Source organism: Oryctolagus cuniculus, chromosome 14 (assembly GCF_051225735.1).
Source record: "Oryctolagus cuniculus isolate XC-2025 breed Fujian yellow rabbit chromosome 14, ASM5122573v1, whole genome shotgun sequence".
Lineage (NCBI taxonomy): Eukaryota > Metazoa > Chordata > Mammalia > Lagomorpha > Leporidae > Oryctolagus > Oryctolagus cuniculus.
This window is the reverse complement of record NC_142880.1, coordinates 14,047,570-14,074,654: the sequence shown is the minus strand read 5'-3', so window position 1 is coordinate 14,074,654 and position 27,085 is coordinate 14,047,570. Positions and strand designations below refer to the sequence as shown.

Genomic DNA, 27,085 nt, shown 5'->3' with positions numbered 1-27,085 from the left:
TGAAAGAAACCTCTATTGCCTGAATCAGCATCCCTTGTTGAGTAAAATGTATAGGAAACTGTTGCTTGGGTCTGAGTCCCATATTAAGCTCCAACAGACCACACCAAAATGGAGTCATTCATGCTAAATGCTACATAATCAAACTGAAAATTTAAGGAAACAGTTAAGTTCCCAAATAGATCAGTTTTTCCTGAAAATAGGAGATTCCCAGTCACTATTTGGAAAAGGCACAGCCAACCTGAGTCACTGTAGTAAGGTAGTCCCCGCTGCTTAAACTGTTACCACAGAAAAAGAAAAAAATAACTTGGAGTAACCTGGTGTTAACCAGTTCGCTTCTCTCTATTATTCTGTTTCCTCCTCGCCCTGCTATGGGCAGTGAAGCACTCCCTGTGTCTCACAGAAGGAAACATCGCCTGACTCTAGAATCCCACATAAAAACCGGTTTGATCCTTAGCTAAATCTGTCACACTTTTGTCTTCTAGCAAATTAATGGGTTGAAGTCATAAACCTCACCCTTACTCCACCTTCCTCTCTGCCCTGCACACACACAAAGAAGAGTCACAGGAACACACAGCCAAGGACAGAGACCACTGAAGGAAGTCTCCTTGCCAGCACCTTGAACTTTGACTTCCCGGTTTCCCCAGCTGCAAAAAATAAAGTTCTGTTTTTCAAACCAACCAGCTGACTATGCTACAGCACCTGAGCTAACTAAGACAAACACTTATGTTATTGTTTCAAGAGAATGTGTACTACTTACACGCTGCTTAGAGAAGATGCTGTGAGATAGGTCACCTACCTCCATCAATAGCAATGCTTATCAGACTTCCAAGCAGGAAAGAACCAAATGTCTGTGTCAGGACAATCCTGAGTCACTTTATGTCAAAGGAGTTGATCTGTACTTTAAAGGGCAAGGCTCTGTCTTCTGCCCCATGGCTGCTATGCTACCCTGTCAAGGAACTTTCGCTGTGATCAGGGGAAAAGGCTCTTACTTGGTGGTTTTGCCTCATCACATTAATAAATATATGTGTTAATTTTATTTGAAAGGCAGAGTTACAGAAAGAGTGGTAAAGAAAGATAGCAATCTTTTATTTACTGGATAACCCCAAAAGGCTGAAACATCTGGGATTGGGCCAGATGGAAGCCAAGAGCCTGGAATTCCATCTCCATTTCCCACCTGAGTAGCAGGGACCCGTACTTGGGCCATCCTCTGATGCTTTCCCAGGTGCATTAGCAAGGAGCTGGATCAGAAGTGGAGTAGCAGGGACTGTAACTGGAATTGACTTGGGATGCTGGTATCACAGATGGCGGCTTAGCTCACAACATTGGCCCCTGCTTATCACTGTTTTGGTCAACTGATGGTTGTAGGCATTCTTTTGATTTAGGTTTCCTTATGTCTTTCCGCAGTCTTCACATGTTCAAGAAACATTAAATAATACTCCAGATGCTTTAGGATCTAGTAGAATCCTAGAATCTAGGATCTGACCCCAAATCAATGAAATCACTGAACCACTGTGTTTGTGATGATTCCTAAAACGTTTTAGTTGTAAGTAGCACTTCTTTGGGACCTGATCAACAGTTCAGTCAAGTTCAATAATAATGACAATATGAAACAAGTTTTTTGTTTTGTTTTTTAAGGATTTATTTTATTGTTTTGAAAGTCAGAGTTGCATAGAGAAAGGAAGAGACAGAGAGAAAGAGATATTCTGTCCACTGGAGCACTCCCCAGACGGCCACAACAGCCAGCCCTGGGCCAGGACAAAGCCAGGAGCCTGAAACTCCATCCAGGTCTCCCATATGGTGGAAAGAGAAAAAGAGCTAGAGTGAGTGAGATAGTGATAGGGATAGATAGAAATAGAAATCAAGATCAGATGGAAATTGAGATCAAGATAGAGGGATCTCCCACCTGCTGATTCACTTTCCAAATGGGTACAACAGTCAGGGCTAGGCCAGGCCAAAGCCAGAAATGAGGCACTCCATCTGGGCGGCAGGAACTCAAGTCCTTGGACCACCCTCTGTGGCTTCCCAGGTGCATAGTAGGGAGCTGGATTAGGACTAGAGTAGCTGGGACTCAAACCAGCGCTCAGAAACGGGATGTGCCTTAGCCTTCTGCGCCAAAGCATCCAGCCTGGGCTTCACTTTTTTTTATAAGTCACCGTGTCATGTAATACTGCTTCTACCAACTGGTGAATGGTAATTATGATTCCCTTTTTACAGAGGAGATGACAGGCTTAGGGAAGCTAAGAAACTAGCCCAAGTTCACACTGCTATGGAGAATGTGGGTTTCAAACTGAAGACAGCCACTCCATGTGCCAAGGTAGCATCAGCGAGGATGAGCTAAAAATAATGAATCAGAATCAGGCGCAGTTTTTTAAACCTCAAATGATGTGTATGTTTAAATCTGCAGTTACCTTACACAAGAATAAACTGATTTTTTAAAAAGGCTAGCCATTTAGTGGATCTGTTCGAATGGCTCATGTCTATCAGAGTCCACTCTGGTTCCCACAATTCAATTTGCTCTTGGGGCTTTTACTATGCATCCCGCGCCTTTTCATCTTTTCTTATTTTAGTTCAGCTTGGTGGCTTTTTTCCTTCTTTCAAAGCTTGGGAAGTCAGGCCTTTGTGCAACCTTGGTGAGTCAGTTCAACCTCTAATTATTTCAGTCTCCTTCCCTGTAAGAGGAGCAGTCAAAATACAAGCAGACACTGGTGTTTTGCATCAACTCACACGCACTTGGTGGGGTAAGGGGGAATCCAAGCTGGCCCAGGACGCAGAACAATTGGCAGCAGCTGAGACACAACAAAGGCCAAAGCCTCAGGCTGGCTCTGTCTTGAACGCCACCCCACAAACTGACCCTTCATCAGAGCGACCCCACCAGGAGGACCAGGGCTGTCCCACTGAGGGGCTGCACTTCACGGCCCAGCACCTGCTGTTGACCGGGAGCCGTCGTGTTTTCTAAGACCAACAAAGCGTCCTCTGACAATCAGGACAAGAGGAGGTTAGCTAAGGCACCCCACACATCGGATCCTTATCAAATATGTCTCCAGCCCTCGGACAAGCGACAAAGCAGCCCATCAGAGTGGCCGTCCTGAGCCCCTCCACCCACCCGCTTCCCTGACAATTGAGCCCCCGCGATGGTAACCCGAGGCCCCCAGGCAGCGGGATGGTCGCAGGCCTGATTTTCAACACATGTTTTATTAATTCCTTCTTCCCGGGCCTCGTTAAGAAACTATAAAAAGAGCTGCGTGTCCCTCCCCTGCCAGGAAAAAACTGGGACGTGTGTGTGGGGAGGGGAGCGGCGTGAAAACCAGAGCGACGGGAATCTCAGCTTTGAGGAAACACACGCGATGAAAGCCTCCGCCCCAGCTCTGTCAACATCTGTCACTTCGCTCTCCCCGGGGCGGGGAGTCCTGGACGTCACCAGGCTGCAGGAGAGGCAGTGCGTGCCGGCGAGCGTGGGACTGCGAGGCCCGGCACGGCGGCGCGCGGGGGAGGGTCTTCCCGGAAGCCGCGGGCCGCGCTCGGGCCGCACGTAGCGCCGGGCGTGACTCAGCGCTGACTCACCGCCCTCGCGGCCCCGCGGAGTTCCCTGCCGTCAGCTGCGTGCGCAGCGCCTGTGGCCGGGGCGCGCACGCGGCCTGGCGTCCATGGCTGCCGCGTCGCGGCCGCAGGGCCGCGGCTTTTCGACAGAGCCGCGTGCTTTGGCGCGGAGTCCCGACCCAGAGCCGTGAGCGGCCTCCGCGCGCCATCTCGCTTACCCATCTCTTTCTTCTGTCAGAAGCCTGTTGCAACAGCAGCCCTGACGTCGCCGTCGCGCGGTGGTCAGCGATGACCTCCGGGGTGGGGGTGGGGGGCAGTGCTTCTGTGGAACCGAGCTCATCTCGTCCCGCGTTTTTGGCTTGAGGTTATCTCTGCACCGGGCCCCGCAATGGTGGTGACGCAGGTCACGTTGGCACTTGACGTCTCGTGTGTGCGGGCTTCCAGTGGCTTTTTGCGAAAGGGCGGAGGCCGAGACGTGCTTATCTGCACCTCAGGCGGCTCTTGGTTTCTGTCCTGGGACAGGGGTGGCGACGCTGCTAAAGCAGAGAGGAACGGGGAGAGTGGCAGGCGGGGCCTCAGCTGCAGCCCTTGACCACCTGCCTCTGACCCTTGGGCCGGCACGACTGGCGGTGGGCGAAGCCCCGGCCTGTGCCGCCAGCATCCCAAGAGGATGCCCTTCAGAGCCCTGGCTGCTCCACTTTCCATAAAGCTCCCTGCAAATGAGCCTGGGAAGGTGGCCCAAGTGCCCTGCACCCACTTAGGAGACCCGGGAAGAAGCTCCTGGCGTTGGCCAGGGCTGGTGGAGGCCATTTAGGGAGTGAACCAGTGGATGGAAGAGCTCTTTAACCCTTTCAAAAAAATTTTTTTTTAAAATAGTTTCTCAGGTCTGGGTCCATACTGTGGACTCAGACTGGCCTAGGCTGAGAGCCTAGAATTTTTATTGACCAGCCTATCAGTGTTGCTTATGCACACCTGGGATTTAAATCCACTATTGATGGAGCCCCTGAGAGTGTGGACCTTCTGTTGTAGACCTGGGAAGAATCCCTACCATCGGCAACACTCACCTCCAAAACTGATTTTGAAGTGCTGACGACAGGCAGTGATCATGTTTCTAAATTTGCCCTTATGTATGATGTTATGTTTGCTTTAACTGTGTATGAATATAGACAAATTTCTTTTTAATAAAATTGAGTACCTATAAATTCTGTTTTCAAAAATGATTTATTCTTTGTTTATTTGCAAGGCGGAGTGAGAACAAGAGAGAATCTTCCATCTACTCTTGAATGTCTACAACAACCAGAGTTGGGCCAGGCCAAACCCACAAGCTAGGAACTCCATTCCGGTCATTCACGAAGCTGTTAGGAACCCAAGTACTTGTGTCATTACCTGCTACGTCTCAGGTGTATCGGCAGGAAACTGGATTGAAAGTGTGGATTAGCCAGAACTTAACCCAGGCACTCCAGTGTGGGATGCATCCCACTCAACACCTTAACCTTGCACCACAAGGCCCAGCCTGGAGCAAATTTTCTTTGTTTCAGTGTAGTATTTCCCAAGTCTGAATCTGTATCAGAATTACCACCAGTACATTTTGAAAACACTAATTCCTAGGCCAGGCCCTAGGCCTAAAGAAATACTATCTCTGAAGGTAAAGCCCCAGAGTAGGTATTTTGCTGTGCTTTTCATAATTGGTTGATGAAGTTTGCAAAATTCCGCTGTTCCCAGTAAAAAGCACAGTAGAAAACTCCCTAACCCTGGGATGGTTGGCCTACATTGCTCCATATGGAGTTTGCTCTTCTCTGTCTGCAGTGTTTCCATTGTAGTCATTTGCAATCGCTGTTTTAAAGTATGTGTGTTCACATAAAATATCAACTCACTATTGTATTGAGAAATTCTCTTCTTAAAAAATTTTATTTTATTTGAAAGAGAGGGAGAGACAGATCTCCCATTTGCTGGTTCACTCCCAGAGATGGCTGCAATGACCAGAGCAGGGCCAGGCTGGAGCCAGGAGATTCTTCCAGGTCTCCCACAGGGATGGCAGGGGTTCAAGTACCTGAGCCATCTTCCACTACTTTTCCCAGGCCATTAATAGGGAGCTGGCTTGGAAGTGGAGCAGCCAGGACACAAACCAGAGCCCATACGGGATGCTGATATTGCAGGGGGCAGTTTTATCCATAATGCTGGCTCTAAGAAATTCACTTCTTTAGAAATCAAGTGTGAGTTCTTTGTATTCTAAATTTTTTCAGAGGATGATGGTGACTGGTGGATAATCTGGGAGCCTATTTTGAGATTTTTCTATTTTTGGATATTTTACTTGTTTCCTCATTTCATTTTCATCTTTCTCCATAAGTTTTTCTTTATCATCTTTGTTAGCATAGTGGCAAAAAACCTAGATATGATATGTGTCTGACAAAGATATCCTCTCCGTCTCGTAGCCTAGCTTCTCCTAGACTGGTCCTTGGTCCAGCAGCCTGGGCAGCACCGGCAGCTTGTATGACCTGTATTCTGAGACCTATCCATAACTGCTGAATCTGAATTTTCACCTTTGCAAAGTCCACAGGTAAGATGTGTGTATAATAAAACTTGGGAAGCATCATAATAATGGAGAGTTACATGCTGGGACTGGTGGAAGGGAGAGACAAACAGGATGTCATGCGGGAGGGAGCATGCATTAGTGTCCTAGGGGTGCTGTCGTAAAATACCGTGACCTGGGTGACTTGAAAATAGAAATCCATTCTGTTAGAGTTCTGGAGGCCAGAAGTCTGCAGTCAAGCTGTCAGCAGGGCCATGCTCCCTCTGAGATGCTGGGTAGAATATTTGCTGGCCTCTTGGCTGGGTTCCAGTGGAGGTCCTGGATCTTTGGAGGGTCTTGGCTTCTAACTGTTATTCTAGTCATTGCTGCTGGGGTTGCATGGCAGGCTGCCTCTGTCTTTGTCTCCATATCATCTTCTTATAAGAACATAGTTAAGGGGTCGGCGCCCTGGCTCACTATGCTAATCCTCTGCCTGCGGCGCCGGTACTCTGGGTTCTAGTCCTGGTTGGGACGCCAGATTCTGTCCGGTTGCCCCTCTTCCAGTCCAGCTCTCTGCTGTGGCCCTGGAAGGCAGTGGAGGATGGCCCAGGTCCTTGGGCCCTGCACCCGCATGGGAGACCAGAGGAAGCACCTGGCTCCTGGCTTTGGATCGGCGCAGCATGCCGGCCGTAGCGGCCGTTTTGGGGGTGAACTCTCTGTCTCTCTCTCACTGTCAAACTCTGCCTGTAAATAAATAAATAAATAAATAAATAAATAAAAGAACATAGTTATATAATAATCTGAAAAGACCCTATTTCTAGATCAGATCACATCCATAGTTACCGCGGGTTAGGACTTCAATAAAGCTCTTTGAGGGAACACAATTCAATCCACATATAACAGGGAGATCTGAAAATTTTAGTTTCAGTAAATGTAAATGCCTTATGTAAAAGATGATATTAAAATAAGCATCATTTAACAATAACTTGGAGGACTGACATTGTGGTGGAGAGGATTAAGCTGCGACATGTAACATCAGCATTCCATATGGGCACTGGTTTGAGTCCCAGCTGCTCCATTTCTGATCCAGCTCCCTGTTATGCGCCTGGGAAAGCAGCAGAAGGTGACCCAAGTACGTGGGCCCCTGCTACCTATGTGGGGAACCGAGTGAAGCTCCTGGCTCATGGATTTGGCCTGGCCCAGCCTCGGCTGTTGAAGCCATTTGGGGAGTGAACCAGTGGATGGAAGATTCTATCTTTCTGGCTCTTGCTCTCTCCCACCCCCACCCCCTCCATCTGGGCTTCTGGCTTTGGCCTTACCCAACCTGGAGCATTTGGAAGTGAAGAGCAGATGGGAGTTATCTGTTGACTCTGTCTTAAATAAATTATATATATAATTTATATATAATATACAAAATTCATATATATAAATTATATATCTTTATATATGTAAATATATAATTTAAATATATATAATTTACATATAACTTTATATAAAATTATATAAATATATATAATATATAAATATATAATTTATACATATATAATTTATATATATAAATATATAATTTATATATAATTTATATATAATATAAAATATATAAAATTGAATAGTATGGTTGAGACTGAGTCATCTGAATGACTGATCATCTGAATCAAAAGATACCAGCCAAGCATGTGCCTGTTTGTTGGTTGTTTTGTTTTACCACCGGGAATAACAGAGCAGCCCCAGTTGCTGTCCTCTCCTAACTCAATTGTTTTAACTCTTCTTTTGTTCTAAAACCTATTCACTGTCTTTCCACTTTTTTCTAGTTATTTTTGATGGGGCCAAGCACTAGCTTCCATTGGTTTCTATTGCTTACAATAAAAGAAGGTCAATTGCAACAAAAAATATTAATACAGCAAACACACATTGCTTGTAGCCATCCTACTAAGACAGCCTCAAATAGTAGTCTGCATTCATATTGAATAAAATATGTGCTCTTGAAGGGGCAGGCATTTGGTACTGCAGTTAAGATGCTGGAAGTGATGTCTGCATCCCACGTCAGCGTGCCTGAGTTTGAGTCCTCCATCCACTTCTGATTCTGGCTTCCTGTTAATGCACATCCTGGGAGGCAGCAGGTGATGGTTCAAGTACCTGGTCCCTGCCACCCACGTGGGAGGCTGAGTTCCTGACCTCTAGCTTCACCCTGGCCCAGCTCTGGCTGTTGTGGGCATTTGAGGAGTGAAGTAGCAGATGGAAGATCTCTCTCTCTCCACCTTTCAAATAAGTAAATATAAAAAATTTCAAAATTTTTTGTAAATGTACTCTTAAAACATATCAATTGTCATTTTGTTTCAACTGGTTTGAGCAGGTGTCATTATTGCTCTATATTTCAAACTGAGCCAGTCAAACCACCAAACATGCAAATTACCAGGAGTTATGAAGAAAGGAATCTCTCTTATGTGCCTTGTAGACACCCATGATCCAGCTCCTCACTGTGGTTTTCGTGATATTTGCAATATTAAAGAGATTAAAGAAAAGTGTTGCGAAGTTTCTTGTTAGAGCTGTTTTACCAAGGGGCTATTGGCGTAATAGAAACACAGGCCCTGTAACTCAAGGGTCATAGGATCTTCCCTCTGCAAGCAAAGAAATATTACCCACAGCTTTCATATTGCCAGCACTACATGTGTGTCTTGAGTTCTCATAAAATTTCATATGACCGAGGTTTATCAACTTCTCAAAAGTCTTAGTCCTTCCTTTCAAAAGTCTCCTTCCTTTTACAGGCACGTGCTGTTATGGTTTGAACAGCATTTGGCTCCCCAAACTTGGGAAGATATTTAAGCCCCAAAGTGTCATGTTAACGGTTGCTGGATTAGGAGGCGGGCCCAGTGGGAGGTCTTTATGTTGTATGACATGCCCTCAGAAGGAAGTTCTTGTAAGAGGGTCGTTTTGTAAGCTGAGTTTGGCCTAGCTCCTATCTCTGCTTTTGGTTCACGGTGTGATCATTCCTCTGCATACGCACACCAGGGCCAGCCCCTCACCCAGCTAGAAGCCAGACTAGCAGGGCCAACTGAACCTGAAATGTTAGCCTCCACCTGTAAGTCAAAGTAGACATTTTCCTTCCCAAGAGGCTCTTCTCAGGTGTTTTAGCTGTAGCAATAGAAGGCTGAGGACTGAGCATGCCGGCGGCTGCATGTGCTTGTAGTTTCCTGTGGCTGGAATGCAGGGGGCATATACGAAAACCAAATGCAAAAACTGTAACTTTTTAGAAATTCTAGTGAATTATGAATACCACGGTGAGGACTTGGTATACTTAGACATAATTCTTCAATGGATTTTTTTTTTTATTTATATATTTTTTTTTGACAGGCAGAGTGGACAGTGAGAGAGAGACAGAGAGAAAGGTCTTCCTTTGCCGTTGGTTCACCCTCCAATGGCCGCCGCGGCCAGCGCGCTGCGGCCGGCGCACCGTGCTGATCCGATGGCAGGAGCCAGGAGCCAGGTGCTTTTCCTGGTCTCCCATGGGGTGCAGGGCCCAAGCACCTGGGCCATCCTCCACTGCACTCCCTGGCCACAGCAGAGAGCTGGCCTGGAAGAGGGGCAACCGGGACAGAATCCGGCGCCCCGACTGGGACTAGAACCCGGTGTGCCGGCGCCGCTAGGCGGAGGATTAGCCTAGTGAGCCGCGGCGCCGGCCTCTTCAATGGATTTTGATCAAGGTAAAGGAAATGACTTAATGGAGTGCACACAAGTGTTAGAGGCTTGGAGCTACAATGTCCGTTGATTTCCTGTTCATGATAAGTGAGGATTTCTCTTTCTTATACCACTTAGGACTTTCAGTAAAATATTTAAACATCAATAGATATTTTAAATCACTGATAGACAATATAAATACATATTTTGTTAAAAGTACATATGCCTCATCTTTATCTTCAGCTTTCTTTTCTCTTTGTGCTTGTTGGATTCTGTCATCTATATGTCATTTTAGCTTTATTAACATTTACATAATTAAGTGTTCTGGAGTGTGTCTGTTAGATTAACCCTGAAAGTCAGAAAGTCTTAAAAAATATTTGTGTTATTGAGACTGTATGAGTATTCTTTAAATTTTATTTATTTGTTTGAAAGGCAGAGGGAGAGAGAGAGAGATCTCCCACCCACTGTTCACTCCTCAAATGCTCACAATAGCCAGCCAGTTTGTGTCAGGCCAAAGCCAGGAACTCAGGAACTCAGTCTTCCGTACCGGTGGCAAGGACCCAACTATTTGAACCATTACCTGCTGCCTCCCAGAGTCTGCATTAGCAGGAAGCTGAAATTGGAAGCAGAGGTGGGACTTGAACCCAGGAATTCAATATGGGCTGTGGCACCCCCAACTAGCATCTTAAGCACTAGGCCAAACACCTGTGCCAGTATTCTTCAGAGCAGAGAAAATGGTATAGTATAATTAGATGTCCTTTTTTGTAGTCTGTTGTTTTTCTTAGAGTTTCTAATTTACAAAAATTTTTGTCTTTGCATTATCTGCCATAATTTCTTCCAAAATTTTCCAATATACTCTGTGGTGATAGGAGACCTCTAGTGTCTGGTTTTTCTTGAGCCTTTTTGGACTGATTGCATTCCAGGCCTGTTGCACAGCTGTAGGAATGAGGCCTTACAGTACAAGGAGCCAGTGTTTTCTAGATCCTTTAAATTTTCTTCTTTACTTACTCCCTCTACTCTCAAGTACCTTTAAAGAGGTGATGCCTGGGAGATCAATTTACTGTTTTTTTTTTTTTTTTTTTTGCATATGTCAAATCTAAGCTGTATAAAATTCTAGGTTGAAAATCATTTTCCTTCAGAAACTTTGATAGCGGTTTTTTTTTTTTTTTTTTAACCAGCATTGGAGGTGAGAAATCAAATGAAATTACAGCTCTAATCAAGAGCAGAGAAAGACTGGGGTCCACAGTCCCTATGAAGGCATACCTTCAAAGGCCTGGGGACATCCCACCAGGTCCCGCCTCCCAGTGGTTTCATAGCACTTCCCAGTACTGCTGCCCTGGGACCAAAACGCCCTTTACAGCACACTCTTGTGTTACACTCAGCCTGCACCCAAACCATAGCAGAGTCCTAAAACAAAGGAGGTTCGGTTACAGAAGAAGGATGAATAAACAGATATGTATTTGCACTCTCAGTCTTGAAAACGGAGTTAGTCACGAACTAAATAACCACTTGTAGCCATTTATGAAGATAAAGACATGCATAGAGTATTCTAAAACCAAATGTAGCAATCAACAAACAATTTCTGGTTTTCTTTCAATCAACTATCCTAGTTTTCTAAAGGGAAAAGAACAAAATTTCCAATGCACAGTGCCTCTCATCCTTCCCCACTACTCTGAACACAGATGCAGAGACAGACAATGGCACCAACAACCCTTCTTAAGGCTTATGTCCTTACTAAAATACTGTGGTTCACAGAGTTCACTTTCTATTCTTAGAACAGTCTGATGACTCATTTTATACACTTAGAATCTAGTGAGGATTTTCAGATCTGTGATACCTGGCCTGACCATTGATGTGTTTTCCACGTTAAAGCACATGTTTTGGTGGAGAGCTGTGAAAATGCTTATCTTTTAAAATTAAGCATAATTTATGTACAGTGGATTTTTACCCTTGGCAATGCATAGCTCTATGAGTTTTAGCAGGTGTGTGTGGCCCTGTAACCACCACCACAGTCAAAACACAGAACAGTCCTTTCAGTGCTTAAAGTCTGCCTCCAGAGCACCACCCCCACACAGTACCCTTTTAAGGTCACATCCTTCCGGTATCCTCTGGTCCCTGAAAATCACTTATCTGTGTTCTCTCTGTAGTTGCCCCTTCCAGAAGCTATGCAAGAGTTATCAAGCTGTGGTGTAGTCGTTTGAATTTGGCTTCCCTCCTGTATCACAGTGCATTTGAGATCTATCCATTTTCCTGCATGCACTAGTAATTTCTTCTGTTTGCTGATAATCCACTGTATGATTATGTCACAGTTTATCCAATGTTGGCATTTAACCATTTACCATTGACTTTATTTTGTCAAGGTTAGTTTTATGTCTGTGGAATTACGTATCTACTGAGAAGGGAAAAATAAATACCCCTTATTTATTTGTAATTCTTCAGTTACTTTAGATTTACTTTACAATATATTAGGTATAACTATTAAAAATAATTTTAAAATAATTTAGAAAACAGTGTTCACCACTGTAATTGTGAGTGTACATTGAAATGAATGTTGTGCTTTAAAAGGCCTCCCCTACCTCGGAGGGTAGTATAACATGGGAGATTGTTGTTGTTGACAACAGCCATCATGTTGTGCTTAAACTTCTGAAGGTAGATGCCCCAGGAAGACCCCATTGGAGCCAAACCTTTGACATGGCTCACTTCCCATTTAAACCCCATTAATCTGTCACCCCATGGAGGCAACAGGTGCTTTAGAAAATAGCCAATAGAAAGATAATTCTTGCCCTTCAGGATCAGTGCCAATGGAAAAAAGTGACCTGAAATACAGATCTCAGGCCTGACATGATGAAAATCGAATGCCACAGCTGTTGTCTCTCGGAGCTGTCACTCAGCATGTTTTAATTTCACAGTTTTGATTTAATCTTTTCTAAATACAGCACCAGACAAATGCAGAACAAGATAACAAGAGTTCCCGGCAAAGGAGCCAGGTTGGTATTAGCACCACCACCTCTCCTCTCCTCCCCAGCCCTTTGGGGTAGGTTTTCTATGCTGATTGTATCTCCAGGATGCCATTTTTTATGTGCCCTAGGGCCAGGGCTGCTTAACTGGCTCATGAGCCCAACAAGAGTCTTTGAGTTTTGATTTCAGGGTGACTTATTTACCTTTCTCCCCATGCCAGCTGGGATGCTTCTGCCACCCATTTTAACTTGGAATAAACAGTGGAGTTGGATTTGAAAACAAAAATCAAAATTTTCAGTGATGAGTGCACTCTAAAATTCTTTTTTTTTCAGGTCTAGAATTAAAAATAGTATTTTCAGCCATGTGTTATGTTCTTTTTCTTATGAAGTCATTTTTAAGTATGTATTTTTTAAATTGAATTTTTGATTATTTGAAAGGCAAGACACACGCACACGCGTGTACACACACACACACACACATACACTGTAGAGATAGCTTTCATCAGTAGTTTAAATCCTAATGCTAGGCTAAAGCTAGGAGCCAGGAACTCAATCCAGGTCTCTCATGTGGATGGTGGGAATTCAATTACTTGAGCCATCACTGCTGCCTTGAAGGTTCTGCCTCAGCAGCAAGTTGGATCAGGGACTGGAGCTGGAAATAAAACCCAGAGACTATGACACGAGATGGGGGCATTTTAATAGTTAAGCCATTATACCTGCCCTCTAAAAAATCTGTGACGTAACTTCTATACAATGAAATGTACCTGTTTGACATGCACCACCATTTTGAAAAATGTGTATCACTGAGAAAACCACCACTTCAGGATATGGAACATCAATCTCTGGCCCCCGTAAGCCTCCCTACATCTGTTTTTGGTCAATCTTGCATTCGCCCTTCACCATAGGAAACTGTATTGCTTTTAATAAGGTTCGTTTTGCCTTTTTCAGAATTTCCTGTAAAATATGTACTCTTTTGAGGCTGGCTTTTCGGATTCATCAACATTATTGCATGTGCAAGGGCACTTCAAAAAGTTTGTAGAGAAGTGAGATTAAAAGAAGTTCATTTTTTTGAAACCCATGCAGTTTTTTTTTTTTTTTTTTTTTTTTTTTTAATAATACACATTTTCTGGGGCCAGCGCTGTGGCGTAGCGGGTTAACGCCCTGGCCTAAAGCGCCAGCATCCCATATGGGCGCCTGTTCGAGACCTGGCTGTTCCACTTCCAATCCAGCTCTCTGCTATGGCCTGGGAAAGCAGTAGAAGATGGCCCAAGTCCTTGGGCCCCTGCACCCATGGGGGAGACCTGGAAGAAGCTCCTGGTACTGGCTTCGGATCGGCATAGCTCTGGCCATTGTGGCCAATTGGGGAGTGAACGATTGGATGGAAGACCTCTCTGTCTCTCTCTGTCTCTCCTCTCTCTGAGTAACTCTGACTTTCAAATAAATACAATAAATCTTAAAAAAAATACACATTTTCTGTAAGCTTTTTGAAGTACCCTTGTGTCTGTAAGTCATTTTTCCTTAGTTTTCTCCATTTTTTATTCCATTTCCTCCCCCAGAAATCTTTAATTGAAACAATAAAAATTTCATGTATTTCATAAGTACTTCAGGAACATAGTGATTCTTCCCTCCATACCAGCCCTCCCACCCGTACTCCTATCCCCCTTCCACCTCCCTCTCCTATTTCCATTCTTACTTTTTACCAAGACCTATTTTCAGTTAATTTTAGGTTGTATTCCGTTTTATGGATATATAGTCATATGTTGCATAGTGATATTTTGGTCAGTGACAGATGACATATAACAGTGGTTCCATAAAATTATATCACCTAGTGACCTTGCAGTCATCTGTGTTATTCAGCTGTTCACCACTATGATGAAATACCTATGGCAACTAACTGAAAAGAGAAAAAGGTTATTTAGCTCATAGTTATTTAGAGGTGTGAGTACAAGATAAGGTGGTTTGGTGCCCAGCAGATGGAAATTGTATGGGTGGAGAGAGACAAATCAGGAAGCAGAGAGAGCATCTGGGCCCAACTCAGGCCCTTGGAACCAAACCTCTTGCAAGCACTACCTTCTAATGGCATGGACCCAGTGACCTACATACCTACCAGGAAGCCTACCTCTCAAACACTGTCACTGGGTTAAGTTTCCACCCTCTTGATGCCTTTAACTTAAGACTTTGGGGTTGAAATAACTGCTTGGGTTTAGGGGCCGAATCATACTCAAACCATAGCACCTGATGTTTACACAGTGACAAAATTACCTAACATCTCTCACAATGTAGATACATTGTAGTTAGGCCATGCATGACTATACCATACTCTGTTTATCCACTTACCTGTTGACAGACATTTGGATTGAGTCCACATTAAGGCCATTCTAAGTAAAGCTGATATGGATATTTGCATGTGAGTCGTTAGGTAGTAGCCATTTCTCATGAGAAGAAAGGAGGAAATGGCTGAGTTGTACGATTACATGTATATTTAGCCTTTTAAGAAACTGCCAGGGTATTTTCCAGAGTATTTCTGTTATTTTAAATGACTACCAGTAATATATGAGCATTTAAGTATTTCCATGTCTTCAACAACATTTACATTTGTCAGGTTATAAGAATAATTTTAACTATTCTAATGGGTTTATAGAGGTATATCATTGTGGTTTTAATTTACAGCCTTCTGAAGACTAAGATAATTGAATATTTTCTTATTGGCTATATGAACAGCCTTTTATGGTAGGATTTCTATTTGATGCTTTTGTCAATATGGTTTTTGATTATTACTTTAATATTACTGAGTTGTAAAAGTTTTTAAAAAGTATGTATATATTTGGAATACCAGACCTTTATCAGATAAATGTGTTACAAATATTTTCTCCCACCTTGTGGTTTTGATTTTTCTTTCTTAATGATATCTATCTTCTTGTTAAGGATTTATTTATTTATTTGCATAGCAGAGTTAGAGAGGAGAGAGAGGTTGATCTCCCATCAGCTGATTCATTTCCCAAATGGCTGCAACAGCCGCAGCTGTTCCAGCAGAAGCCAGAAGCCTGAAACTCCGTCCAAGTCTTTCATGCTGGTGGCAGGGACCTCAGTACTTGAACCATCTTCCTTCCCAAGAGCATTAGCAGAGAGCTGGATTGGAAGTGGAGCAGCCAGTACTTGAACCTGTGCTCATATGGATGTCAGTGCCACAAGCTGCAGGTTAACCTGCTGTGCCACAATGCTGGCCAGTGATGTCTTTCAAAGAGCAAAAGTTTTTAATTTTTCAGAAAGTCTAATTTGTGAGTTTCTGTCTTTTATACTATTTGCATTTTGTGCTCTAAGAAATCATTGCTATCTCAAGGTTGCAATGATTTTCTTTTTTGTTTTCTTTTGGAGGTTTCATGGCTTTAGCTCTTGGAGATTCAGGTCTGCTATCAATATTCAGTTACCTGGGGCAGGCATTTGCCCTAATAGTTAAGGCATCCACATTCCATATCAGTACTGGGGTTCCATCCCCAGCTCTGGCTTCTGGTTACAGCTTCCTGCTACTGGGAGGCAGCAGCGATGGCTCAGCTGATTGGGTTCCTGGCTTCCAGCTTCTATCTCAGCTCAGCCTTTGCTGTTGCAGACATTTGGCAAGTGAACCAGCATATGGCTGCTGTCTCTATCTCTCTGTATCAAATAAATATTTTTAATCTAGTTATATTTGTATATAGTACAGAATATGTATTGATGTCCATTTTTTTCATTTGTCCCAGCAGCATTTGGTTAAGTGACAAACATTTTTGGAAATCAATTAAAGGCATACATTTGACTTATTTTTAAAAGTGTTTTATTGATCATGTATACATTCATGTCAATAACAGACTATCTGAATCACGTTGGCCTTATACTTTAAATCAGTCAATATAAGTCTTCCAAATTTGTTTCTTTTACAAAAGTGTTTTCTAGCTCATTTGCAATGTCATATAAATCTTACTATTGACTTGTAAGTTTCTACAAAAAGTCTGCTAAGTTATTGATGAAAATTACATTAAATCAAGTTGGAGAGAATTTCCATCTTAATATTTAGACTGCCAATCTGTGCACCTGGTGTATCCCTCCATTTATTTCAGCTTTTTGCCATTAGTATTTTGAAATTTTTAGTGTACAGACATTCTATATATTTTTATGAAATTTATCCCTAAGTATTTCACGTTTTTGATGTTGTCATGTGTATAATTGTTTAATTTTATTTCTAGTGGATCTTGCTTTACAGAAATAAAATTGATTTTTAAATATTTACCTAGTATTCTATAGTTTGCTAAATTCACTTATTTTGTGGTTTATTTTGTGGATTCATAGTATTTTCTAAATGCACATTTATGCTGTTAGTTAATACAGTTTTTCTTATTTCTTTCCAGTCTTGCTTTTTATTTCTTTTTCTTGCCTTATTGCAGTGTCCCGGGCTTCCAGTACAATGCTGAATAGATGTGAAAAAAGCAAGGCTTTCAATGTCAGTGTTGATGTTGCAGCTTTGCTTTCAGATTCCCTGTTTCGGTTTTAGGATGCTCCTTCCTATACTGTTTGCTGAGAGTTTTTTCATGAATAGATGTTGAGTTTTACCAAAAACCTTTTCTGTATCTATTGAGGTGACCACATGGTTATTCTCATTTATTCTTTTTTTTTTTTTTTTTTTTTTTGACAGGCAGAGTGGACAGTGAGAGAGAGAGCGAAAGGTCTTCCTTTGCCGTTGGTTTACCCTCCAATGGCCGCTGCGGCTGATCCGATGGCAGGAGCCAGGTACTTGTCCTGGTCTCCCATGGGGTGCAGGGCCCAAGCACTTGGGCCATCCTCCACTGCACGCCCTGGCCACAGCAGAGAGCTGGCCTGGAAGAGGGGCAACCGGAACAGAATCCGGCGCCCCGACCAGGACTAGAACCCGGTGTGCCGGCGCCGCAAGGCGGAGGATTAGCCTATTGAGCCACAGTGCCGGCCTCTCATTTATTCTTATAATAAAGTGAATCATACATTGAATTTGAATTCTAAATCAACTTTGAAGTTTTAGGATTAGCGATACATAACTATGGTCATGACATACTATATATTATATGTGTTGCAGGATTGATTTAAGCTCTCCCCAACCTTTTGTCTATATTTAGGAGAGATTAAGCTACACTTTTGTTTCTCAATGCCTTTTTTCTTTTTAAGATTTTATTTATTTATTTGAAAGGCAGAGTTATAGACAGAGGGAGAGATGGAGAAAAAGACCTTCTATCCGCTGATTCACTCCCCAAATGGCCACAAGAGCCTGAGCTGGGTCAGATGAGAGCCAGGAGACTCTTCTGGGTCTCCAGTGTGGGTGCAGGGGCCCAAGCACTTGGGCCATTCTCAGTTGCTGACTCAGGCCATAGCAGAGACCTGGATGGAAATAGGAGCAGCCGGAACTCGAACCAGCATCTATATGGGATGCCAGCGCCACAGTTGCATGCTGGCCTCTCTTGATGTCTTTATCCAGCTTTTGCACTGACGTATACTGATCTTATAAAATTAGTTAAAAATTGTATAGAACTGATACTATTTATGAAGGTAATTGAAAATGAAACTCGATGAAGGGCGGGATGGGAGAGGGAGTGGAAGAGGGGAGGGTCATGGGAGGGAGGGAGGTTGGGGGTGGGGAGCCACAATAATATAAAAGTTGCACTTTGTAAATTCACATTTATTAAATAAAAAAAACTATATAACAAAAAAACCTTAATACTTTACCCTTTTAGTATTTTTTATGTTCTACTTAAAACTATTGGTTGAACTCTGTAATTAATACACAATTACTCTTAGGTGTTTAATTAATGCTATAACTAGTACTCAAGTAGTATTTTACACTTTGTGTTTCTGTGTGGGTGCAAACTGTGGAAATCTTAATATATGCTAAATTGATCTTCTGTATATAAAGAGAATTGAAAATGAATCGATGTGAATGGAAGGGGAGAGGGAGTGGGAGAGGGGAGTGTTGTGGGTGGGAGGGAAGTTATGGGGGGGGGGCTATTGTAATCCATAAGCTGTACTTTGGAAATTTATGTTCATTAAATAAAATAAAAAAGAACTGATACTATTTGTTGAACATTTTTTTAGATTGTATTTATTTGAGAGGTAGAGTTAGAGAGAGAGGGTGAGACAGAGAGAAAGGTCTTGCATCCGCTGGCTCATTCCCCAATTGGCTGCAATGGCTGGAGCTGTGCCGATCTGAAGCCAGGAGCCAGGAGCTTCTTCCCGGTCTCCCATGTGGCTGCAGGAGCCCAAGGACTTGGGCCACCTTTTACTGCTTTCCTAGGCCATAGCAGAGAGCCGGATCAGAGGAGGAGCAGCCGGGACATGAATGAGTACATGTATGGGATTCCAGCGTCACAGGTGGAGGCTTAGCCCACTAAGCCACAGCACCAGCCCACATTTATTAAACGTTTAACACAATTCATTAGTAGAGCCATTTGGGCCTGGATTCATATGTGTGTGTTAAAGATTTTAAGTATTATTTTAATTTTTCCTGTACATACTTGACTATTTAGATTTTAAATTTTCTCCTATCAGAATAAATAGTATCTTTCAAGGAATTTGCTTATTTCATCAAACTATTCAATTTATTGGCATAAAGATATGTAAATATTCCTTTATTATTTTAATGTTTGGAGTATCTATATTGCTACTGTTTCTTCCTCATATTGGTAACCAAAGTGTTATGATAGTTGCTTTAAAGAATTATGTATCTTTTAGAGCCGGCGCCGTGGCTCAATAGGCTAATCCTCCGCCTTGCGGTGCCGGCACACCGGGTTCTAGTCCCGGTCAGGGCGCCGGATTCTGTCCCGGTTGCCCCTCTTCCAGGCCAGCTCTCTGCTATGGCCAGGGAGTGCAGTGGAGGATGGCCCAGGTGCTTGGGCCCTGCACCCCATGGGAGACCAGGAAAAGCACCTGGCTCCTGGCTCCTGCCATCGGATCAGCGCCGTGCGCTGGCTGCAGCGGCGGCCATTGGAGGGTGAACCAACGGCAAAGGAAGACCTTTCTCTCTCTGTCTCTCTCTCTCACTGTCCACTCTGCCTATCAAAAAAAAAAAAAAAAAAAAAGAATTATGTATCTTTTAAATAAACTAAGTGAAGAAATGAATGTGTGTATAACATCTAGTTACCATGTCCAACATTTTTCCTTCCTTACTGTACATTACAGTTATGGTCTGTTTAGTTTCATAGTTAGGCAAGGGTATGGGTCTTACACTCAGTAATTCCACTGATTTCAGATTTATCCCCTCTCAGCCCTCCCCAAATTGCCAAATATTCCTGGCAAGTCGTGTCAGTAAACTTTCAGCTTTCTGCCTCTTGCCTTGTATTCAGGTTGGGAAGGCCCTCAGTCAAGGAGCAGCCTGCCACACATCTTGCCTGAAGTTATTCTGCCTGTGAAAGGTGAGTTTTTTCCCTTTCCTGCTCACATTTTGTTGTCTTCGCTCGGTCTTTCTGGCTTACTATGGTTTTGCAGACAAGAAAGGATTTGGGTGGAGTTTATATTCAGAAGTTGGACGCTACTCTTTTATAGTTCTCTTGCTTCCAAGATTTTCTCCTGAAATTCCAGCTACTCTGATAGCTTTGTACTCTACCTTCTGTCACCAGCAAGACTGCAGTTTTATGTCGCTGGAGTTTTGGGCATTGTAAACTTCTTGGGCAGAAAAGTCACGAATTGAATTTCTTTCCTGCCATTGTTGCAATCTTTCAAGAGTAAACTGTGTGTGGTTTGTGGTCTCTTTCCAGAGTCTTTACCCGTTGGTGTTTTATTTTGTGCAGTTTTTATCATTATAGTTTACACAATAGTTCACCTGAACAATTCATAATACCATAAAACCCGGCCCTTGGCCTTTCACCATTGGCTTTACAGTCACGTAATGAAATTGTGTCTCATCTGTGTTTTCCACAGATAGGCCATTTTCTGTATTTTTTCTTTGCAAGTGCCTCAAATGCTTTATTTAATTCCATATGCATTTATTGAGTATTTCTTTGATTTGAATACAAAGGTAAATAAAAGCATGGCCTTTAGGACTTGTCTGTAAGGAAAAATGATAAATAATGGAGCAAGAATAATAGATTGTTAGTGGTTTCATTTTACAACGAGTCACAGTCCACTGTGGACCACAGTAGATGCAGGGTAGAAATTCTTTTTTTTTTTTTTTTTTTTTTTGACAGGCAGAGTGGACAGTGAGAGAGAGAGACAGAGAGAGAAAGGTCTTCCTTTTGCCGTTGGTTCACCCTCCAATGGCCGCCGCTGCAGCCGGCGCACCGCGCTGATCCGATGGCAGGAGCCAGGATGGGGTGCAGGGCCCAAGCACCTGGGCCATCCTCCACTGCACTCCCTGGCCATAGCAGAGAGCTGGCCTGGAAGAGGGGCAACCGGGACAGAATCCGGCGCCCTGACCGGGACTAGAACCCGGTGTGCCGGCGCCGCAAGGTGGAGGATTAGCCTAGTGAGCCGCGGCGCCGGCCTTGCAGGGTAGAAATTCTCAGGGGGATCAAAGTCCTCACAAGAATCTCTCAGATTGAACTGAGTTTTGGAAAATAATTAAATGTTGCTCCACCTTTATGAAGTTTTGGATAAATTCCTTTTACTGTCAAATATCTTTCCACAAATATAGTCTGAGTTTTATGACCATTTTCAGAGTTATTGTCTTGCAGAATAAATCCTGGTGATTTCAGAGGAAATACTTTTTTTATTGAAAAATATAACATGCCAGGTATTGTGCTATTTCTTTCTGTAACTGAGTTATTTGCTATTAGCCCCAGTGTAGAGGTAAAAGTAATCTGGTTAGTGTCAAACAGTGGGTTAGTAAGTTTTCTTTACCACATATATTCTGGGCACTTACTATGCACCAGGCAGGCACTGTTTTAGGTGCTGGGTGTACAAAGAAAAAAAGAAGTCCTTGTTCATGGAGGCTTGCATTCTAATGGGAAAAACCATGTAATAAGCCAACAAACAAAGAAATGCCTCATATATTGATAGTGAACAAGAGATACAGATAATAATGAAAAAGGCACAGAGCTAACATGTTCCTGTTTTTCGGGGACAATCAGAAAAGGAGAGACTTGAATGAGGACCTGGAGGAAGCACAGGAGAGTACTATGGGAGTATCTGGGTCACAGCATTCACAAGGCAAAGAGAACAGCACTTGCAGGTGTGTTGTGTCGGTGCACTTGAGGATTATCAAAGAGGCCGGTGGGACTGCAGTGGAGGTGGAGGTGGAGAATGGTCAGAAAGGTAGGGGAGGTCCCGCTCAAGGGGCTCTGTAGGCTGACAAACATTGGAATGGATGAAATGAATGGAGGATTTTGAACATTAGACATCCTAGGTAGTACAGGGCTCTCTGGTATGGGAAATAGACTATCGAGAACAAGGTGGGAGCAGGTCAGCCCGGAGGAGCTTATTCCTAGAGCTCGGGGGAGCTTGGACCAGTGTGGTGGCAGTGAAGCTGGAGGACATGTTCTGAGGGCAGAGCTGAAACCACTCCCTGTGGATTGGAAGTGTCCTGGGAAAGAGGGGGTCAAACCCAGGTCAGTCTAATTCCAGACCCACACTTCCTTAAGGACAAAGGAAAGATCTATTTAAAGAAGAGAAGCAGAGGAAGAATGCACAGTTTGTGTGATTAAACTCTTAAGAAACTAAGTTGAAACATGGGTACTGATAAATCCAAACCATTCAAATCATCCAAAATGTCTTCAAACTACATAGCTCACGGTCTCTGCATGAAGTAAGGTCAGTGTGAAGAAAACAAGTAATAAAAGGATTTTAGGCCAATTTGTGAAATCCAGAATTCTGAAAATATAAAAATATTTCTAATTCTGGAAAATTGCTAATAAAGTAAAATGAGAATCATAGCTATCTTTTGAAATGAGATGAACTGTCAGTCCCAGTATTACATAGGTTATTAATTTAAAGTCCAGATAAATACATGGCCCCTTTGATCAAATCCAGTGAATAAGGATTAGGGTCTACTGGTTTCAGTTCTATCTATTGGATACATTCTTTCATCAATTGATGACTTGTTCAAGGTTGCCACTTTTTTTTGGCCTATTTTGTTTTTAAAACATTTATTTAATTATTTATTAGAGAGAGTGATTAATTGATTGATTTTTCTATCTACTGGTCCACTTCCCAAAAGCCAGACAGGGCTGGACCAGGCAGAAGCCAGGAGCCCAGGACCTGACATCATAGTGAACAGCTGAAATTGGAAGTGGGAGTTGGGTCTTTTTTTTTTAAAAAAAAAGATATATTTATGTATGTATCCATTCACTTGAAAGGCAAATGGAGGGAGGGAGGAATGGGAGGGAAGAGAGAGAATGCTTCCATCCACTAGGCAACTCCCCAAATGCCTGTAATATCCAGGGCTGGGCCAGACCAAAGCTAGGGGCCCAGGACTTCACTCGAGTCTCATGCCTGGGTGACAGAGACCCAAGTACTTGGGCCATCATCCACTGCCTTTACAGGCTCATTAACAGGAAGGTGGATTAGAAGTGGAGCAACTGAGATTTGAACCAGCATTTTGTGTTATAGGGTCATGTTGCAAGTGGCAGTTACTGGCCTCCAAAACCAAGTCTTGAACCCAGGCATTATGATACAAGATGTAGGCATCCCATGGCCGGCACTGTGGTGTAGTAGGTAAAGATGCCACCTGCAGTGCCAGCATCCCACATGGGTACCAGTTCAAGTCCCAGCTTCTCCACTTCTAATCCAGCTCTCTCCTATGGTCTGGGAAAGCAGTAGAAGATGGCCCAAGTGCTTGGGCCCCTACACCCGCCTGGGAGACCCAGAAGAAGCTGCTGTCTCCTGGCTTCAGATCAGTATAGCTCTAGCCATTGTGGCCATCTGGAGAGTGAACCAGCAGATGGATGTCCCCCCTCTCCCCCCCGGCTTTGCCTCTGCCTCTCTGTAACTGCCTTTCAAATAAATAAATAAATCTTTTTTAAAAAAATGATGTAGGCATCCCAAGTGGAACCATAACTGCCAGTGCCTGTCTCTGACCTATTTTAAATAAAATGATCAAATAGTGATCCTTTAATACCCATGAGAAACATCCTGAAATAAATACCAACAGGTGACTTTAAGAAGGTCCTACATAATGTTAGCAGATTTAGTAATGTCCCTGGAAGTTCAATGAAGTGCTAAGAAATTGGAAGAACCAGTTTCTAAGAAGTCTTTATGATCTGTATCAGTTACCCTGTGTTTTGAAATTTCCTTCACACTTATTTTGCAATGGCAAAAATTGTGTGTGTGTGTGTGTTGTAGGGAGTTGGGGTAGTGGTTTAAAAAATCAAAGAACATTTGCAGATACGTTTAAACAAAACTGACTTGGGAACTGTAATTATTCTTTCTGTGATGTTGAGCGTAGTACATGACAATTACATTTCCCCTGAACAAAAAAAGAACTATAAAATAGCAGGGGTTGGAGTAGCTATAGAATTTATCTGTACCAAAGCAATTGGGTTGTGTGGATTCTTTCATTTTATTGTAAATATTTTGCATATATCTAGAGTAAGCATCAGTGATTAGGCTGTAATGGTAACTTGTCAGTCTTAAACACAACAGCTGTGTGTATTTGGAAAGATTAATAACTAGATTGTTCAGTAATTGTGGGAGTATTTACTCATTTGACTAGCAAGACTCTTACTGCTTATTTTGCATGATTTAAATATATTGTTTCATAAATATTTAGGACTACATAGCTTAAAATCTTGTAAGGAATGCATTTTTCCACCAATTATTAAGGAGAATTAAAGGAGAATTATTTCTTTGCAAAACTGATTTTACCTTTGAGAGTGCCTAATGATGTATCATTATACAATTTGATGCTTATTATTTTGTACTCAGTCATGCCTGTATATATCTATACACACATGTAGTTTAGTATTAATATCTATTTTATTTATTTTTTTAAAGCTATTGAGAAGGTAGTAAGCAATTATGCTTCAGTTTTACAGACAACGGTGTAAATCCACTTATGTCGTGCATCAGGATATATCCTGGGAGAAGGAGAACCAGAACAATACTCATTAGTTTTGTATTCTGAGATCAGTGAGCCCCAAAACTTCTCTGTTTCTGGATTGCTCTTTTGACGGAATGGATTAAGCTACATCTGGATTTGCTGTAGAAGAGTCCAAAAGTACATTTGATACTAGTAAAAGTTGAGAGTGGAATAAAATGTTGGTGGAGAAGGCTACCTTTTTTTTTTTTTTTTAAAGGTAGGATTATAGACAGCGAGAGAGAGAGAGAGAAAGGTCTTCCTTCCATTGGTTCACTCCCCAAATGGCTGCTACAGCCGGCACTGCGCTGATCCAAAGCCAGGAGCCAGGTGCAGGGCCCAAGCACTTGGGCCATCCTCCACTGCCCTCCTGGGCCACAGCAGAGAGTTGGACTGGAAGAGGAGCAACCGGGACTAGAACCCGGCGCCCATATGGGATGCCAGTGCCGCAGGCGGAGGATTAACCAAGTGAGCCATGGAGCCAGCCCCAAAGGCTACCTTTTCTAATTAAAATCTAGGCTTTCAAAAGCAAGCATAGTCTGGATTCATATAATTCTGGAACAGCAGACTAAGTGGAATAAATAAAACAATAAATGATGAGCAAAACTAGATTTCTTAATGATTTTGCTCAATATTTTTGTGACAGTTTGCATATCATATTCATCCTGGTAAACTCTGGAAAGCATACTATCATAAATGAGAATTATTACTGAAGGCAGTAAATAAGTTGACATATTACCTAGGCAGCAAATTAAAATCTATTTAAAATTGGAGAAGATAATTTCATTTGGAAACTCTTGTCAATTTTTCAACCAGCCAGTACATTGAGCATCTGTTTTTCTTCAAAAGGCTTGTTTAAGGATTTTTTTATTGAAAGGCAGAGTGACAGAGACAGAGGAGACAGAGAGAAAGAGGAATGTTCCATCAATTGGTTCACTCTCCAAATTCCTGCAACAGTTGAGCCTGGGTCAGGCTAAAACCAGGAGCCGTGAACTCCATGTTGGTCTTCCACATGGATGGCAAGGGCCCAAGTACTTGGGCCATCTTCTGCTGCCTTCCCAGGTAGATCAGCAGGGAGTTGGATTGGAAGTACAGCAGCTACTTGAACCAGTGCTCAGATATGGGATACTGGTGTTGCAGGCAGTGGCCTAACTCACTGAGCTGCAACACCATCCTTGCAGTGAGTGTCTTGGCTCTTCTTGCTCTTGATTGGTTTGGAGCTGGGTGGACAGAGCAGCTTGTGATCAGAGATGGATTCATGGTTGGGTAAGGAAGGGCTTGATTCCGTGAGTTCTGTGTCTATCCTGTCTTGTTAGCAGCTTAGAATCCTCTTTCTGAACAGCTCCAGGAGAGTGCCCCTCTCTTATCCAGCAGCCCTTGCTACTTGTTCTCCTGAGCTGCCAATTTAGCAGGGGTGGGGTCAGTTTTATCTTAGCCTCTGTGCTCAAGAGAAAGGGAAGGAGTATGGGGGAAGAAAAAAGTCTTAGAAAAAGTTTTAACACATTTTACATTTGAATCTGCAACTGTAGGATAGCTCAGATTCAAACATGTCCTAGAATTGTGCAGGCTAGAAAGGACAAGAGTTCATGTATTTCATTTCTGTGATTTAATCATAGCCATAAAACCAAATATTTCAGATTTAAGATCCAAAATTCCCTGAGGTTGAGATCTACAAATGACTCCTTTGGGTTGAAGAAACACTATATTATTCAAGTTTTCAAGTTTAAAATGGTCCAGGGGATGACAGCATGAGCTGATTCAAGAATTTTGTGTTAAAGTTCAAAAGGCAGAAATTTTTATATGCATCAAAATTGAAAGAATATGAATTTTTGAAATATTTAATATTACAAATATGTTTTTTGCAGTTCATTCCATCTTGTAAATGTTAGGTTTAATGTTATTTTTGTTGAATTCTGTGACCTATGAAATCTGTTAAATGAGGCAACCGTTGACTTGATGAAATTTAGTATTTAATATTCTCTATTGTGAGTCTTCTCTGTGGGGCTTTAGCCAAACAATTTCTGTTTGGTAGAAATAACTATAATTTTGGTTTCCAAGGAGGCGAGGCCATCAGCATGTTTTCCTCTTTTTGGTAATGGATCTTTTTTAGCAAACTAAAAGTCCTTCTCTGTATTCCTTCAAATGCCTTCTTGCACTTCCACTAAGAACTAATTCAGTTCTTCCACATGATTGAATAAAAACTTCCTAACAAAATTTCAAAAAACAATGCACAGACTCATAGTTGAGACCCTCAAGATTTATTTATTTACTTGAAAGGCAAAGTTAGAGACAGAGAGACAGAGATCTTCCCTCTGCTGGTTCACTCTGCAGTGACTTCAGTGGCTGGAGCTGGGCTGATCGGAAGCCAGGAGCCAGGAGCTTCTTTGGGTCTCCCATGTGGGTGCA

General features: G+C 42.7%; 1 long non-coding RNA gene across 14 annotated transcripts in view; it reads left to right on the top strand.

Annotated features, from left to right (window-relative positions):
• The first annotated feature begins 2,861 nt into the window (after nucleotides 1-2,861).
• Nucleotides 2,862-27,085, top strand: part of LOC103349546 (uncharacterized) — a 97,076-nt gene continuing 72,852 nt past the window's right edge. For 4 of the 14 annotated variants that reach the window (XR_517713.5, XR_007922549.3, XR_007922548.3 and 1 more), the window contains exons 1-4: nucleotides 3,614-3,818; nucleotides 5,970-6,094; nucleotides 12,658-12,708; nucleotides 20,016-20,084. This is a non-coding gene — a long non-coding RNA (uncharacterized LOC103349546). Of the gene's footprint in view, nucleotides 2,996-3,281; nucleotides 3,437-3,613; nucleotides 3,819-5,969; nucleotides 6,095-12,657; nucleotides 12,709-20,015; nucleotides 20,085-27,085 lie in introns of those variants that run through there. The other 10 variants (XR_016220487.1, XR_016220492.1, XR_016220489.1 and 7 more) reach the window with 5 other exon arrangements.